Raw genomic sequence first — 17,609 nt, 5'->3', positions numbered from 1 at the left:
TACACACAGACTCACATACACACACACTCACACACTCACTCATATACTCACACACTCACTCACTTGCACACATACTCACACACACACACTCACACAGACTCACACACACACACACACATACTCACACACACATACACACACACACATACACCCCACACAAACACTCACACACACACAGACACACACACATACACTCATACACTCACACACACACACTCACTCACACACACACATACACTCACACACACACATACACACACACACACACACACACACACACACACACACACACACACACACACACACACACACACACACACATACACTCACACACACTCACACACACACACATGCACTCACACACGCACACGCATCCACATACACTCACAAACACACACTCACACACACAGACTCACACACACACACAGACTCACATACACACACACACACAGTCACACTCACACACACTGACATACACCATATATATGACAGTAAACTTTCTTGAATCTACTCACATGGCTGAACGGGACCTCTCTACTGTGGAGCTTCTGCAGTCAGCGACACGTCCACAATCAGCGCGGCCTCTGCACTCACCGGAAATTACGCAATCAGTGTGACCTGTCCACTAAGCGGACAGTCGGACCTAATAAAGCATTTATTCCTTCCAAACACAGTCCGACCTAATAAAGCATTTATTCTTCCACGGTCGGGCCTAATAAAGCATTTATTCTTTCCAAACATAGTCGGACCTAATAAAGCAATGCAGTTTCAAGCACAGGCAGGACAGCAGGCCAATCAACTCATGGCATTGTGATTTCATTTTTTTTAATTTAATTTCCGATTAAGCTTAGAATGACAGTCGTGGCCTCCCGCTCGCGATCTTGCAGAGTGACTGTCTCACGTCCAGGCATCCGGGATTTAATAGTCCTGTCCCCCTTGGAGGGGTGTTACCTTCATCATGGTGATTGACAGGCGAGATGACCAATCAGCTGATCTCAATGTTTTTTACACACTTATATCTTTTTAATTTTTCATCGATTGGAACAACGCAGCATACAAACTTTCACGGAGAAATCTGTCCCAGGGGATCAGGAAAGCGAAGAGGCTGTATGCACAAACACTAAACAGCCACTTCACAAACGACAAAGAGACACATCGCTTGTGGCAGGGAGTTCATACCATCACTGACTACAAGCCCCCCCCCCCCCCCCCCCCTCCCATGCGGATATGCCAAAATGACCCCTCTCTACCAGATGAACTAAACAATTTTTATGCACGTTTTGAGGCTACGATCACCACTCAGACACAAGCACTCCTGCCAACTGTACACAGCTGGAGTGAAAAAGACCTTCACCAGCATCAATCCACGCAAAGTTGCGGGGCCGGCCAACATCCCTGGGTGCATTTTAAAGGACTGCGCAGACCAACTGAAAGATGGTTTTTGCAGACATTTTTAACATCTCACTCAGCCAAGCAGTAGTGCCCAACTGCCTCAAAAGTGCCACGATCGTTCCCGTCCCGAAGAAGCCCAACCCAGCCTGTCTCAATGACTTCCACCCTGTGGCTCTCACACCCATATTAATGAAGTGTTTTGAGCGGCTGGTAATGCAGCACATCAAAAACAGTCTCCCTGCCAACCTGGACCCACTACAATTCGCTTACAGAACCAACCGGTCCACAGTATGCAGTCTCCACTACACTCCACCTCGCACTGTCACACCTAGAGCAGAAGAACACCTACGCCAGGATCCTCTTCATAGATTTCAGCTCAGCTTTTAACACAATCATTCCACAGCAGCTGGTGGAAAAGCTGAAGCTGTCGAAGGTGGACACTGGCACCTGTAATTGGGTCCTTAACTTTTTGACGCAGCGACAGCAGACTGTCAGGGTGGGCAGCCGTATATCAAGAACCATCACAGTGAGCACTGGCTCACCTCAAGGCTGTGTCCTGAGCCCCCTGTGGTTCAGTCTGCTTACCCATGACTGCACTGCCAGACTCAGCAACAATTACATCATCACGTTCGCTGACGACACAACAGTGATGGGTCTCATCAGTGATATCAATGAGTCGGCATACAGGATGAAAGTGGAGCTGCTTACAGAGTGGTGCAGATCTGACAACCTCACCCTCAACGTGAACAAGATGAAGGAGATGGTGATTGATTTCAGGAAGGCTGGCAAACACCATCATACACCGCTGCACATTGATGGTGCTGCTGTGGAGAGTGTTAGCAGCGTGAAGTTCCTGGGAGTTCACCTAGCGGACGACCTGACCTCAACGACCAACAGCAGTCATCAAAAGCACAGAAGCGGCTCCACCCCCTCCGGAGACTCAGGAAAGCAGGTCTCCCCACTGTTCACCTTACCACCTTCTACAGGGGTACATTGAAAGCATACTGACCTACGGCATCACTTCCTGGTTTGGGAGCTGATGACGCGCAAATGACGCCCAAGTGGGACATGCCCTTTACCGGCCACAAAGACTGACTAAAAATATTTGACACAAAATGCTGGAGTAACCCAGCGGGACAGGTAGCATGTCTGGAGAGAAGGAATGGGTGACGTTTCGGGTCAACCCGAAACATCACCCATTTCTTCTCTCCAGGGATACTGCCTGTCCCGGTGAATTACTCCAGCATTTTGTGTGTATCTTCAGTTAAAACCAACACCTGCAGTTCCTTCCTACATTAAAAAATATTTGCCAATTTGAAACAGATTAGAAAGGTTAAAGCATGATGTACAACATTGCTAACTTTTCATTCCCATGAAGAAATTGCAGAATATGTAAGAGGTAATTATTTCACTCTATCTCATGACTAACCAGAATGGACTGAGACAGTTTTTTAAATTTGATTCTGCAGGTGTATAAAATTCGAGTAACAAAAGCACACATTGGTCCCTTGGTGGATGAGACTAAGCAGATACTCAAGGCAAGTGGAGAGATGACAGAGATTCAGAATAATTATTTCACAAAGAAGATACTAAAAGCACACCAATACTAATAGACAATCAAAGGGCTCGACCCAGGACAGAACACGAAACAACCTCTATCGCAGTGGCACAAAGTGGCACAGTGCCTTACAATGCTTACAGCTCCAGAGGCCTGAAGTTCAGTGCTGTCTATTTGGAGTTTTACATTCTCCCTATGAACCATGGGTTTTCTCCGAGAACTTCGGTTTCCTCCCACACTCCAAAGACGTACAAATCTGTAGGTTAATTGGCTGGGTATAAATGTAAATTGTCCCTAGTGTGTATAGGATAGTGTTAGTGTGCAGGGATCGCTGGTCAGTGTGGACTCGGTGGCCGAAGGGCCTGTTTCCTCGGTGTAGCTCTAAACTAAACTAAAGATATTACTGCATTAACTAATAGGACTAAAATCTGACAAGTCCCCTGGAAGAAATAGCTACAGCGATGGTGGATGAGTTGGTTGCAATCCTCCAAAACTCTCTGGATTCTGAAGAGATCCTACAGGATCAGGATGGAAAGTAGAAAGCAGGAAAATATATGTCACTTTGCTGAATCTCTATCGTTGGACAAATGTTGGAATCCATTGTAAAGGATTTCATTAGCAAGAGATTTAGAAATCATGAGACAATTATGCTCCATCAACATGGTTATATGAAGGAAAATAACGCTCAACAAATTGAGTTTTTTTGGGTTGTCACAAAAAGGTAGATAAACGGGGACATAAGTGACTACAAATGCTGGAATCTGTAGCAAAAATATAATGCTGGGGAAAAAGAATGAGTCGCACAGCATCGGTGGAGCTGGTGAGATGGTTGTCATCGTATCGAGACCATGTATCAGGTGAAGGGGAAAAGATTTAATAGGAATCTAAGGGGTTTAACTCTTTCACACAAAGGGTGGTGTGTATGGAACAAGCTGCCAGAGGAGGTAGTTGAAGCTGGGACTATTCCAACGTTTAAGAAACAGTTAGGCAGGTCTTCTTTTTCTTCTTGCGAATGGATCATAAATAAACCAAAGGAATAGTTAGATCTCAAGCCAGGTGTTGAGCAGCTTGGTGTTGATACATGGATAGGACACGTTTGGAGGGATAAGGACCAAACACAGGTAGATGGGACAAGTGTAGCTGGGACATATTGGCTGATGTGGGCAGGTGGGGCCAAAGGACCTGTTTCCACACTGTATCACTCTATCACTGTGATTGAGAGAGTACATAGACAAAAGCCACTGTATAGAAATGAGAGGGAACGGAGAGACAGTTTTAGGTCTCCATCAATCCCCCTTCTGTTTACTGCTCGTCTCTTAAATCTCATTCCTTATGTAGCAATGTTACAAAATTTTGAGATTTTAAAAATCAAGTCTGTAATTTATCCCATCAGATAAAGCATAAAAATAAGTTTAATTTGACACCTAATTCACTTTCATATCTCAAGTATTTAAAAAGTTATGGCCATTTTCATACTGGGAAATGAGCATCTTGTTCTCTATTGATTTTCTATGGACATAACAAAAAAGCTGTGATCGTGAACAGTCAAAAGCCCATAACTTTCTTAAAAATTAAGAGAACTGAATGAAATTTTCAGTTATCATAGATTGAAGCATTCTGAAACAAATATAAAATAATCTTACTTGGATGACCTGAAATTAAAGCATATAATTAGTTAGTTACCTAATTGTAGCTAATTTCAGGTTCAATTACTAGATCTAAACATCTATCCATTTCTTAATAAATGATTAACATTTTTAAATAGCCTAAATGTCCAAATAATATTCACAAATAATTCACAATAAAACATGATTTTTAAATCTCATTTACATTAATTTATAGGCCAAATGGAAGGAATTCAGTGTTTAATTGCTGTAAATAAATGCCCATTTAAATCAGCTTTTCAGTGGGTCCCTGTGGAACGCGCTGGTTTAGAACGTTCACATTGCGGTAGATTTGTGCCCCAAATGCCCAGAAAAATACTGCGCGATATAATGGGCCCAAATTGAGCTACTCGCAATATTAAACTTAGTATAAAGGGATCTTTAGAAGCCCTTTTTAATGTAAAAATATACAACCTAACTTCAGTTGTCTGCTTTATGAGACTCTGCGGTTGCTGGCGCTCGCGGGTTTAGAGATTGATTTTTAAACTACTATAACTATTATTCAAGGCCTTTAAACCTAATAATAGCTTTTGCGACGGGGTCTTCCAGCGATTTTTCGTTAATAATTAACTAGGCTGAACATTTTCGATTGGAACAGCTTAGAGAAAATCGCGTTTTAAACCCGCCCCCTCTAAACGGCGCCAAAATCGCGCACACCCTCAGCAGCAGATCTTCAATGACGCTTCAGGTAGGCTTTGCAACATACCTACCTTATGGGCCTGTCCCATTTAGCCGATTTTTCAGCGGACTGCCGGCGACTGTCAAGTTGCCGATAGTCACCTGAAAAACCGGCAACTGGAACGGCGACTGTCAGAGCGGAACACACAGAATCTCATCGCTTCCTTCACTAGCCCGTTATGCAGGTGGGGGACAAGGCAAGCGGGGGGAGCGCTGTCTAAAAAATTCACACGGTGCAAAGCCAAGGTGAAACAGACACACACCGCGATGAACAGGAAGGTTGGCGCTGTAAAAAGCACAGTGTATGGAAAGTCCTTTAAAAGAGGGGGGGGGGGAAGAGGGGGGGGGAGAAGGATGGAGAAGGAGTGGAGACTACATTTAAGAATCCAGAGATACACGGCTGTGAAGCTCGGCAGACATGTAACATTTTCAGTCGGTTATCCTTGGTTCTGAAAACTACTGCTTACCTTTTATTTCCCCAATGAGCCAATGAAATTCACCGGTCAGCACTGGCTACAACCTACGAGAACCTCTGAGAACCTTTGACCTCCTGGCAACCCTTAGGACCTCCTGGCGACCCACCTAAGGCACGAGAATTCTCGTTACCCTCAATGGCTGCTTCATTCTATTCGCCGCTAATTTTTCAACACGTTGAAAAATTCACAGCGACCATAATGAGGCCGCGACTAGTACCCAGAATGCGGGAACTCCTCACGACCATGAAGGCAACTCCCCGGCAACCACTCACGAACATGTGGCGACAGCAGAGTCTCCTGCAATCACCTAAAAAGTCGCCTCAGTGGCACAGGCCCATTAAGGAGATTAACTGTTCCTCCAACCATTCACCCACACCCCAGATGCTTTATTACTGTTGTTGGAGCAGGAAATATTTAAATCAATTAACGAGATATTCTGCCTCAACAAGTTATAATGAAGAGTTTTATATGGTTTCACCTTTGCCTAAAATGTTTAACCAGGATTGTAAATGCATGATCCCGGGAATTATGGCATTAACGCATGGTGAGCGTTTGAAGGCTCTGGGCCTGTACTCACTGGAGTTTAGAAGGATGAGGGGGATCTCATTGAAACATACTGAATAATGGAAGGCCTGGATAGATTGGATGTGGAGAGGATGTTTCCACTTGTGGGAGAGTCTAGGACCAGAGTGCACCGCCTTTGAATAAAAGGACATACCTTTAGAATGGAGAGGGGGAGGAATTTCTTTAGCTGGTGGAATCCATTGCTACAAAGTAATTGGGTAATTTAAAGTGGAGATTGATAGGCTTTGATTAGTTAGGGCATCAAAGATTACAGGGAGAAGGCAGAGTAATGGGGTTGAGAGGGAAAATTAGATTAGCCATGATCGTATGGTGCAGCAGACTTGATGGGCTGAATGGCCTCATTCTGCACTTATGTCCTATGAGTGATCCATATTATCATTTAGTTGTTAGTTTAAAGATACAGCGTGGAAACAGCTCCTTTGGCCCACTTAGTCCACGCCAACCAGCATTTCCCATACACAAGCATTATCTTGCACACACCAGGGACAATTTAATTTTTTTACTGAACCCAATTAATGTACAAACCTGTCCGTCTCTGGAATATGGGAGGAAACCGGTACTCCCAGGGATAACCCACACGCTCACAGAGGCTACGTACAAACTCATTTCGGTTAGCACCCATTGTCAGGGTGGAACCCGGGTTTTTGGCAATGTAAGGCAGCAACTCTACTCTAACTCTAAGGCAGCAGCTGTGCCGCCATGCCACCCCAATGTAAGTGACAGAATTGTTCCACAGCATGTGACAAATAAACCACACTTACTCTTCAGTTCAGGTGCCCGCAATGTACTTGACAGAGCCCCCCTCAGATACACCAGCAATAATGGACTTCTATCTGTTGCCCTCAATTGCACCTGTGTTTTCTAATCAGCGTTAAAACTATCAATAATATATTGGCATTCAGACTTCAGTCCTGGATTTCTGAAGCCATCCAAATTCTTTGATCTTGCTGCTACCTTGAAGCACATATCAAATAACTCATAATTCTCTGAGAGTGCGGGTTCAGCACCTTCTTTTGAATCATACCAGAACAAGTTATACAGTAAATATTTTATATCCATGCATAAACCATGAGAAATGTATTTCATTTTAAAGGGCTTGTTAAGTGAGAGCCAAGGTGAGATCAGCAAAACTGAAAAATGAGCCAGGGCCCGCAATCTGTTTTACATTGCCCAAGCCTTGTCTCTGACCAAAAATGTTGCGTGTGCCCCCAGCCTCCCAGAAATGACAACATCACTCGTTCGTGACACTAATCCGTCACACGTTTGCTGGGTAAAATTATCAATTGCAAGTTTTTCTGAAGAGCCGAGTTCCGAAGCTGTTTTTGTCACCAACCCTCCTTTAATTCCATTGCCCTAATACTCACTAACGGCCATGGTGGCGCAGCGGTAGAGTTGCTGCCTTATTATCACACAACTGCTCTTCCAAAGTTCGAGCAAATAAATCACAATCACATGTTGCAATTCACCGGCTCCTGTATAGATGTATAAAAGCAACTGCAATAATTTCCATCTTTTTTATTAATTCATGGAAATATTAAGTGGGTCAATGTAATTTTTCCCTCTGTCAATAGTTTATTTTACTGAAGAGTAGATCAGCATTTGCAAGATGTGTGTGTCCTTGGAATACAATTTACTATTCATTATTGTTGTATGTCATGGAGAGGATTTAAACGTAAAGGAACAGGTCACTGGTTCTTTCAATCCATGTGGGTATTTTCATAAGTAATAGGAGCAGAATTAGGACATTTGGCCCATTAAGTCTACTCTGCCATTCTATCATGGCTGATCTATCTTTCCCTTTCAAACCCCACTCTCCTCCCCATAACCCCTGATACTGACCATACAGCGTGGAAACAGGTCCTTCAGCCCAACTTGCCCACATCGACCAACGTATCCCATCTACACTAGTCCCACCTGCCTGCATTTGCCCCATATCCCTCTAAACCTGTCCTATCCATGTACCATATACAACCGGGTTGCGCCTCGATGGCAGCCTCGCCTACAGTCTGTCTGTCCTTTTCGTTTTTTTTGGTATTTTTAGTATGTTTAAAAAGTATGTGTTAATGTTCTCTAGTTTGTTTTTTGTGGAGGGTGGGCGGGGTGGGGGGGTCAGGGGAAACTTTTTTCAATTTCTTACCCTGCCGGAGATGCGATTATATTCCGGATCGTATGTCCGGTCGTCTGCGGCCTAACATTGTGGAGCAGGAGGCCATGCTCGGGATTGGCTTTGAGCCCCACCGCGGGGCGTGGACTTACCCTCAGAGCCGACTTACTAGCCCCGACCCGGGGTAGATCGCCTGGCGTGGGGGAGCGGAGATTCCCCCCCCCCGGTGCAGGAGTTTGATCACCCTGACGAGGAGGCCCGCTTCCGGCTACGGGAGTAAGATCGTCCTGTCAACAGAAGGTTAGAGGCCCCCAACTGCTGGAGGACAAAGAAGAGAGAGATTGAACTTTTTCTCGCCTTCCATCACAGTGAGGAAAGCGGAGGAATCACTGTGGTGGATGTTCATGTTAAAATGTATTTTGTGTGTTCTGTTGCTTTTTATTGGTATAACGATGGCAAATAAAACGCCTCGTATGTTACAAAACATACTTGGCTAATAAAGTATGATTGTAATCATGATTATGATTACCTGTCTAAATGTTTCTTAAACCTTGCAATAGTACCTGCATCAACCACCTCCTCCAGCAGCTCATTCTGTACACCCACTACCCTTTGTGTAAAGAAGTTAAAGTTAGGACCAAGGTTCTAACAATAGCTCGTGGTTCATGCAACATCACCCTATATTCATCTTTTAGTTTAGTTTAGTTTAGAGATATAGTGTGGAAACAGGCAATTTGGCCAATCGAATCCGCACCGACCAGTGATCCCCACACTACCCTGTACACACTAGGGACAATTTTACAGTTTATACCAAGACAATAAACCTACAAACGTGTACAAATTTGGAGTGCGGCAGGAAACCGAAGATCTTGGAGAAAACCCACATAGGTCACGGGGAGAACGTACAAACTCCGTATAGATAAGCACCCGTCGTCAGGATCGAACCCGTGTCTCTGGCGCTGTACGGCAGTAGCTCTACCGCTACACTGTGCCGCCTGTGCTGCCCTATTTATAGTAGCAAAACATTTTGTAAGATCTCTGTAATGCAAGAATTGCATTTTAAAAAATGGCATGAGCATCCCTGTGACTAGATTAATGCAGCTGTTGTCCTGAACTGCTAGGAAGTCTTTGTGTGCTTGTGCTTGATGTTATCACTTTTGATACCAATGTGATCTGAAGTGAACAATAAGATAGTGATTAAGATGTTTAAGAAAGAACTGCAGATGCTCGAAAAATTGAAGGTAGACAAAAATGCTGGAGAATCTCAGCGGGTGAGACAGCATCTATGAAGCGAAGGGAATAGGCGACGTTTCGGGTTGAAACCCTTCTTCAGATAAGATGGTGGCATAATTTCCTGCTATTGGATAGCTAACAGCTTTAAATCAAGATTTACTGTATCTTAGATATGCATAGGCAATGGAAGGATGTGGCTCATGAGCAGTCAGAGGAGATTAGTTTGTCTTGTCATCATGTTTGGTACAGATATTGTGGGCTGAAGGACCTGTTCCTTTGCTGTGCTTTTCTTTGTTTTATGTAACACACCCAGGACTTCTTTTAAGGGTCCACTGTGTATTAGAATTAGATAAAATGCAGAAAACATTGAAAAACTCAATAGGGCAATTGAAGAGGCATCATGGTGGCGCAGCTGTAGAATTGCTCGGAGACTCAGGTTCAATACCGACTACGGTTGCTATCAGTATGGAGTTTGTACGTTCTCCCCATGGCCTTATGGGTTTTCTCCTAGATCTTCGGTTTCCTCACACACTCCAAAGACATACAGATTTGTAGGTTAATTGGCTTGGTATAAATGTAAATTGTCCCTAGTGTGTGTAGGATAGTGTTAATGTGCGGGGATCGCTGGTCGGTGTGGACTCGGTGGGCGGAAGGGCCTGTTTCCCCGCTGTATCTCTGAACTAAACTAAAAGAACAACTCCTTGAATTGAACTCGGGCCAGATTTATATATGATCCTGACCAAATTATTCATATCTTAAAGAGCAATATTTTTGCTGACGTGGTGAAGAAATAAAACCAATACTTCAAACCTGCACTTTTGGACGTAATTGAAAGCAACAAAAGATTGAAAAAGAGAATTAAAAATCTGGTGAGTCCATGATTGATTGAGTCGTGATATAGAAGAACCTTTTATTAAGTTTTACTCTGATCAACTTCTTAACAGAGTTCCATGTGGTAGGCCGGTTTCTGGACTAACTCTTGAAAGAGTTCAATAAAACATTACACAAGTACTCCAGTTTACCTTTGAGAAAGCTTATAGGATGGAGATAACAATGTTAAATGCTGAAAGTCTCTGTCTGACCCAAGTGGCTTTTCCTCCATGTAGACTTACTGTGCTAGAACATACCATTATGTACAGCCAGGGCGAAATAAATAATGTAGGGCCATGTTATTGACCCTCTGTTGATGTAATGATCGTCACCCAGCACGACACTACAAATTTGAAACAGCCATCTTTAATAGAAGCCCAATGAAAGTGTTATGTTACCACAACTCACAGACTGCCGTCCAAAATAATGTTGAGGTCAGACCACCTGGAGCTTAATAACATGGAATTTAATGAGAATAAATAAGAAACTATGACATATAATACGCATATTATGTGGGCAAAAGGGAAAGAGTTAAGATTTTAAGGTAATAAGAACAATCAGATGAAAGTGTTGTTAAACACTGCAGATGTTAAAGGCTGTTTGAAGACTCTGTGCCTGCACTCGCTGCAGTTTAGAAGAATGAGGGATCTCATTGAAATTCACTGGAGAATGAAAAGCCTAGAAAGAGTGGGTGTACTAAGGATGTTCCCATTAATGTGAGAGTCTAGAATAAGATGGCACAGCCTCAGAATAAAAGGATGTATCTTCAGAATGGAGACGAGGAGGGTATCCATACCAACTTAAGCAACAACAGAAAAAAATTCATCAGTCAGACCAACTCTTTCTTTAAAATGGAGGCACAAGGAACTGCAGATGTGTCTTAAGATGTTAGTAAACAGTAAGAGATAAAGGTACGAACAGACTCCAATCAATGAGGATAGAGGACAAATCATCCTCCACGTTAATCCTCAACACTGGTGCTCCGCAAGGATGCGTTCTCATTCCCCTTCTTTACTCCTTGTAGACCCACGACTGTGCAGCCAGTGTACAAAACTAATTCAATTTACAAATTTGCAGATGACATGACCACTGTGGGCTGGATATCAATAATGATGAGACGCAGTACCGGAAGGAGATTGAGAATCTCGTGTCCTGGTGTCGAGACAACAACCTTTCTCTCAATGTCAACAAGACAAAGGAGATAGTGATCAACCTCAGGAAGAGAAGCGGTACGCATACCTCCAGTTTGCCTTGACAGCGCCGAAGTGGAGACGGTTGAAAGCTATACGTTCCTGGGAGTAAATATCACCGACATCTTCTCCTGGACCATCCATATTGAACCTATGGCCAAGAAAGCCCACCAAAGCCTCTACTTCCTTAGAAGGCTTAGGATGTTCCGCATGTCCCAAACAACTCTCACCAACTTCTACAGATGTGCCGTGGAAAGCATTTTATCAGGATGCATCACAGCATGGTTTGGGAACAGCTCCATCCAAGACCACAAGAAATTGCAGCGAATTGTGGACGCGGACCAGACCATCACACAAACCATTGGTTCCATTTACACCTCAACCTGCCTCAGCTACTCATTTCCTCCCCTCCCCATCAGGCAAAAGGTGTGAAAACGCACACCTCCAGATTCAGGGACAGTTTCTTCACAGCTGTTATTAGGCAACTGAACATCCTACCAAAAACTAATGAGCATTCAAGAGCTACGACCTACCTTATTGGACACCCTCGGACTATCATTGATCAGACTGTACTGGACTTTACCTTGAACTAAACCTTGCTCACGTTATTTTCCTTAATCATGCGTCAGTACACTGTGGATGCCTCGATTGTAATCACGTACTGTCTTTCCGCTGACTGGTTAGCACAAAACAAAAGCTTTTCATTGGACCTTGGTACACATGACAATAAATTTAACTCTCTACAACTCTACACCACTGAATTTCCAGCAACTGATGGCCTGGCACCTCCTTTAATCGGGACAAAATTACAAGAGTGTTGTGGGTGGCACACACTCTTTTGGGACATCTGCCTCTGTGCTGGAAGAGTTATTTGCTTACTTCTTTATTAATTGTTAATTCTTTATTTAAGTTTCTAGCAGTTCATGGTGATTTAGAGATACAGGAGTGGGTCAGAGGTGTATAGTTGAATTATTATTACCATGTTCTCTGTTGGTGCGGCAAAATGGATTATAGCGCAAGGCTCTGGAAAATAAGCTTTTCCACAGAGGATGATTCTGCTGCCTGCGATCATTTGGATACGTTTGGAAGTAAGAGCATTTCTTCTAGTGGTAGAATGAAGGTTAGGCCCATGAAAAGAACTTCCAGATGATTGAAACCATGATTATGAATGAAACCATTGTCGAATTGTTAAGTTTAACATTTATATTGCTTTCAAAAAAGATTCATTTATTGAAAGTTTTTTTTCAAGTGGAAGCAATTTTCCATATACAATGAACTATTTAACAAAGGTGTGTGATCCTCCTACTCTGTAACAGTCTGTCTGAAGTGAAAACTTGCTGGAATGCCATTTTACATAGTAGAGTTGTCAATTGTTTTGTCTCCTTAGTACTGTAGATCATTATCTTCTTTCTCTTGTGTCCACTTTATTGTGGGCACAAGGGAAAGAAGATAATTATCTATTATTGTTTCAATAACAGATCTAGAAAATAATAGATCATTATCTGCTCTCTCCTGTGAGAAGAGAATATAATTGGCATTGTGTAGGAAGGAACGGCAGATGCTGGTTTACACCGAAGATAGACACATAATGCTGGAGTAACTCAGCAGGACAGGCGGTATCTCTGGAGAGAAGGAATGGATAACAAAGGATAAATAGAAGAACACATTACTGTGTTAAATTCAAAGCAAGAAGATGGATCTAATCTCCTTCATCTGGATGGTCTTCAGCGGTTCTGGAAATAGAGACTCAGAGAAAGAACTGCAGATGCGGGAAAAATCGAAGGTAGTTAAAAAAATCAGGAGAAACTCAGCAGGTGAGGCAGCATCTAAGGAGCGAAGGAACAGGCAATGTTTCTGGTCGAGACCCTTCTTCAAAACTATCTGCTCCTTTTCTTAGCAAATGCTGTCTCCCACTTTTAATCTGGATCAATGAAAAGATTTCTGACGAAGACTCTTGGACTTCAAAAATGAACTATTCCCCTTTCCAGATACACGGCCTGATCTTCTGCGTGCTGCCAGCATTTTCACCTTTTAAATTAGTTGATGAGAAGATTAACTGTTAATTGCTCCCCCGTCTTCACCAGGAGATTCCCCTCACAAAACCTTCCTTTTTAAGGTCACTAACTCAAGTATAAAAGGAGATATTGGTCTTACAGTATTTCCCTAATGAGTGTTGAATGCCTTACTCGAGTTTTCCCAACTAATGCAAGCTTTAAACAGGAAAATAGTTCAATCCTGCCTTGTCTTGAATAACTGAAGGCACTATTCAGATGCCAATGCATTTTTAACAGCCATAAATGAGATTTCATCAAATATAAAGTGTTCATTTCCACACTATCTTCCTGCCAATGGATAACACGTTCTGTCCTAATACAGCATAGCTTGGAATTTTAATTTTATCCCCGTGGCTGTGAGTTTGAAATTAACATAAAGCTTCCATAATTGGTGTTTTACATCTGCACAATTGCTGAAGGCAATGGTAGGCTACAATATGATTTATAGGGAAAACAGCCCAGGTTGGTCAGCGCAACAGTTCTAGTCTTGTTAATTAAATCAATGGTATCAAGACGATGACAACAAATCTCAATCCATCTATCATTGTGTGCTCTGCCAAATGATATCTGCAATTTTTTAGGAAAAATACAATATAATTCAGGCAATGATGACAAGGCAGTCTTGTAGAGGACACTATTTAAAAGGCTGTGGGGCAGAAATAGTAATGTGTATAACAATATGTGTATAAGTGCTCAATAAATCTCTACTGTGGAGTGGGATGTTCATGAAGGTGATGGTGACGGTGTGGATAGAATCAACTAATACTTGAAACATGCGCAAGCTCCCTGAGGAAGGGTCCTTGGATGGAATCGATGGAGGAGGTATTGGACAGACCCGAAACGTCACCCATTCCTTCTTTCCAGAGATGCTGACTTCCCGTTGTGTTGCTACAGCATTTTGTGTCTCGCTTCGGTGGAGCAGGCTCGATGGGCTGAATGGCCTAATTCTGCTCCTATGTCTTAGGGTCTATGTCACTTATACGCCAGACACAGTAGGGCTGGGAAGTTTTCATCCTGGAAGAAATTAGTTTATTGGATCTGTTTTTGCGATGTCCCAGTGGTCACCATCACAGAAACCAAATTGTTCCACAATTGGAGACACAAGGTAATAACATGTTCGAATCCTGAGCAAAGCACAGGTGCTGGAGGAACTCAATGGGTCAGGCAACATGTGTGGAGGAAGTGGACAGGTGACGTTTCAGGTAGGGACTCTTCTTTAGACAAGTTCATTTGTCTGTTTTTTTCCTTTCACCGATGTTGCCAAACATGCTGAGTTCCACCAGACATTCATGTCTTGCTCTCAATCCAGGAATGTTTATTGAATTTAATTGAAATTCCCAGCTTCCTTTTTGCGATACAAACATGCAACTCAGGAGCAGGAGTTGTCCACTCCAGCCATTGGGCCTGTTCTAACATTTCATGGTCGATCTGATTCCAACTTCAACACTATATTCCCGTTAACCCGTTGAAACCTTTCACCCTTTCCTTATTCACTATTGTCTGTCACTGCCTTAAATTTATTTGAAGACTCCGCTTCCTTTATTCTTTGATGAAAAGAGTCCAAGTTCAGGTTCAAGTTCACATTTATTGTCACATGCACCAATTAAGGTACAGTGATATGTGAGTTACCATGCAGCCATACAATTAAAAGAACACAATACACGATAGAACTTAACATAAACATCCGCCACAGTGATCACGCACGGTCCGATGTACAAGCCCTCTCGTCGGGATGATCGAAGCTCCAACGTAGTGATGGATGGAACACACTCCGCAGATAGGAGTGCCCGAATCGGCCTGTTTCTTACCAGAGACCGCGGCTTCTTGATGTTATAGGACGCAGGCAGGCCAACGGTCGGAGCTCGTCACCGGCAATCCCCGCAAGGGATCCCTGGCTCCGGGATGGAAAGCCTACGCCACGCCCACAGCTAGAAGCTCCGCAAACCGCGGCTTCACGATATTAAAGTCAGCAGGTCGGCGGTCGGAGCTTTTCATCTGGCTCCGTGATGGAAGACCCGCTGCGCCTGCTGCTGAAGCCCTGGGCCATCTCCGGGAAAGGCCGCACCAATCCAAGTTGTTAGGCCGCGAGGGAGGTGAAAATGCGACGAGGAGAAAGTCACATCTCCGTCGAGGTAGGTGAATGGGAACGGTTCACCCAATAACATACCGAGAGACATTAACACATACATTTAGACATACTGAAAAAACAAAAAAAGTCGAAATGACTGACACGCTGCTGGCAAGGCAGCCGCTCACGGCGCCACCCGATGCAAAGATTCATGATTGCTTAAGATAAATGTCACCTCACTCCCTCACGAATGGGCAAACTCTTTTTTTAAACAATGACACCTCATTCTAGAATTTCCTCCAGGAGAGAACATCCTTTCCACATCCAACCCACCCCATCCTCTCAAGACCAAACAAGTCTCACTCAAGCTCCTGTGTAGAAACAAGGAACTGCAGATGCTGGCTTACAAAACAAGACACAAAGTGCTGGAGTAACTCAGTGGGTCGGGCAGCATCCCTGGAGAAAATGGATGTGACATTTCGAGTCGGTGCCATTTCTCCAGGCCCTCTTCAGTCTGAAGAAGGGACCCGATCCAAAAGGTCATCTATTCACGTTCTCCAGGGATGCTGTCTGGCCTGCTAAGTTACTCCAGCACTCTGAGTTTTTTTTCAGTCAAGTTTCTTCTCACTTTTTTAAACTTCAGAAAACACAAGCCTACCCTGTCCCTTTCCACATGGCAACCCAACAAATCCAGGTATGAACCTATTAAACCTTCTCTAAACTTCTCTCATGCATTAACTAACTTCCTTACTTAAAGAAACCAATATAGTTTTATTACACCAGATGTGTTCTCATCAATGCCCTTAACAATGAAAGCACAACCTTCTCTCTCTTGTATTAATTTCCCCAAGCAATAAACATTCTGTTAGACCTTCCCAATTTTCTGCTGCATCTGCAAGCCAGCCTTTTATGAATCATCAAGTTAAGAGTGTTTAATTGTCATATGCTCTATAAAGAGCACAATACAATTATTACGCCACAGCTCCACAGGCACATGAACACAGTACACAACAAGTGTATCAGATGCACCTTACAAAGCATTTTATCAGAATGCATCACAGCTTGGTTTGGGAACAGCTCCATCCACAAGCTATTGCAGAGAATTGTGGACGCAGCCCAGACCTTCACAAAAAACAATCATCCTTCCATTGACTCCATCTACACTTCATTCAATACCTGCGATGGATCAAACAGTCTCCATCGTTCTCTGCAGTTTCCTTCATTCCTGGGAGTTCAACTTGCCAAACCAGGATGTAGAGCAAACATGGTTAGTAAGTTCTCCACCATTAACTTGTAGAGATTCAATGGAGTATTTGGCCACATGCTGAATCTCCCCAGTCTTCCAGAGAAATAGACGCATTGATAAACCTTCTCGTGATTGCATTAGTCCGCTGGTCCCAGGATAGATCTTCAGAGATAAGCATGCTTGGGAACTCGAAGCTGTTGACTCTCCCCACTGCCGTCCTGTTGTGATGACAGATGGAGAGAGAGGTTCGCAGATCCTTGCCTTTCACTTCCTGTTGTCAACAAATAGCTCCTCGGTCTTGCTAACATCGAGAGCAAGATTGTTGTTCTGGTAATCATCCATTTCAATTATAAATTTCCCCCTTGTACCCTGATTCATCTTTAACTGTTAATTGTCCAACAATAGTGGTATCGTTGATGAATTTAAAGAGGATTTCAGAGCAGTGTCTGCCCACACGGTCAAGGTGCAGAGAGAGTAGAGTAGGATACGTC

This window comes from Amblyraja radiata, chromosome 3, assembly GCF_010909765.2.
Source record: "Amblyraja radiata isolate CabotCenter1 chromosome 3, sAmbRad1.1.pri, whole genome shotgun sequence".
NCBI classification, from domain to species: Eukaryota; Metazoa; Chordata; class Chondrichthyes; order Rajiformes; family Rajidae; genus Amblyraja; species Amblyraja radiata.
This window is presented reverse-complemented; position numbering follows the sequence as displayed.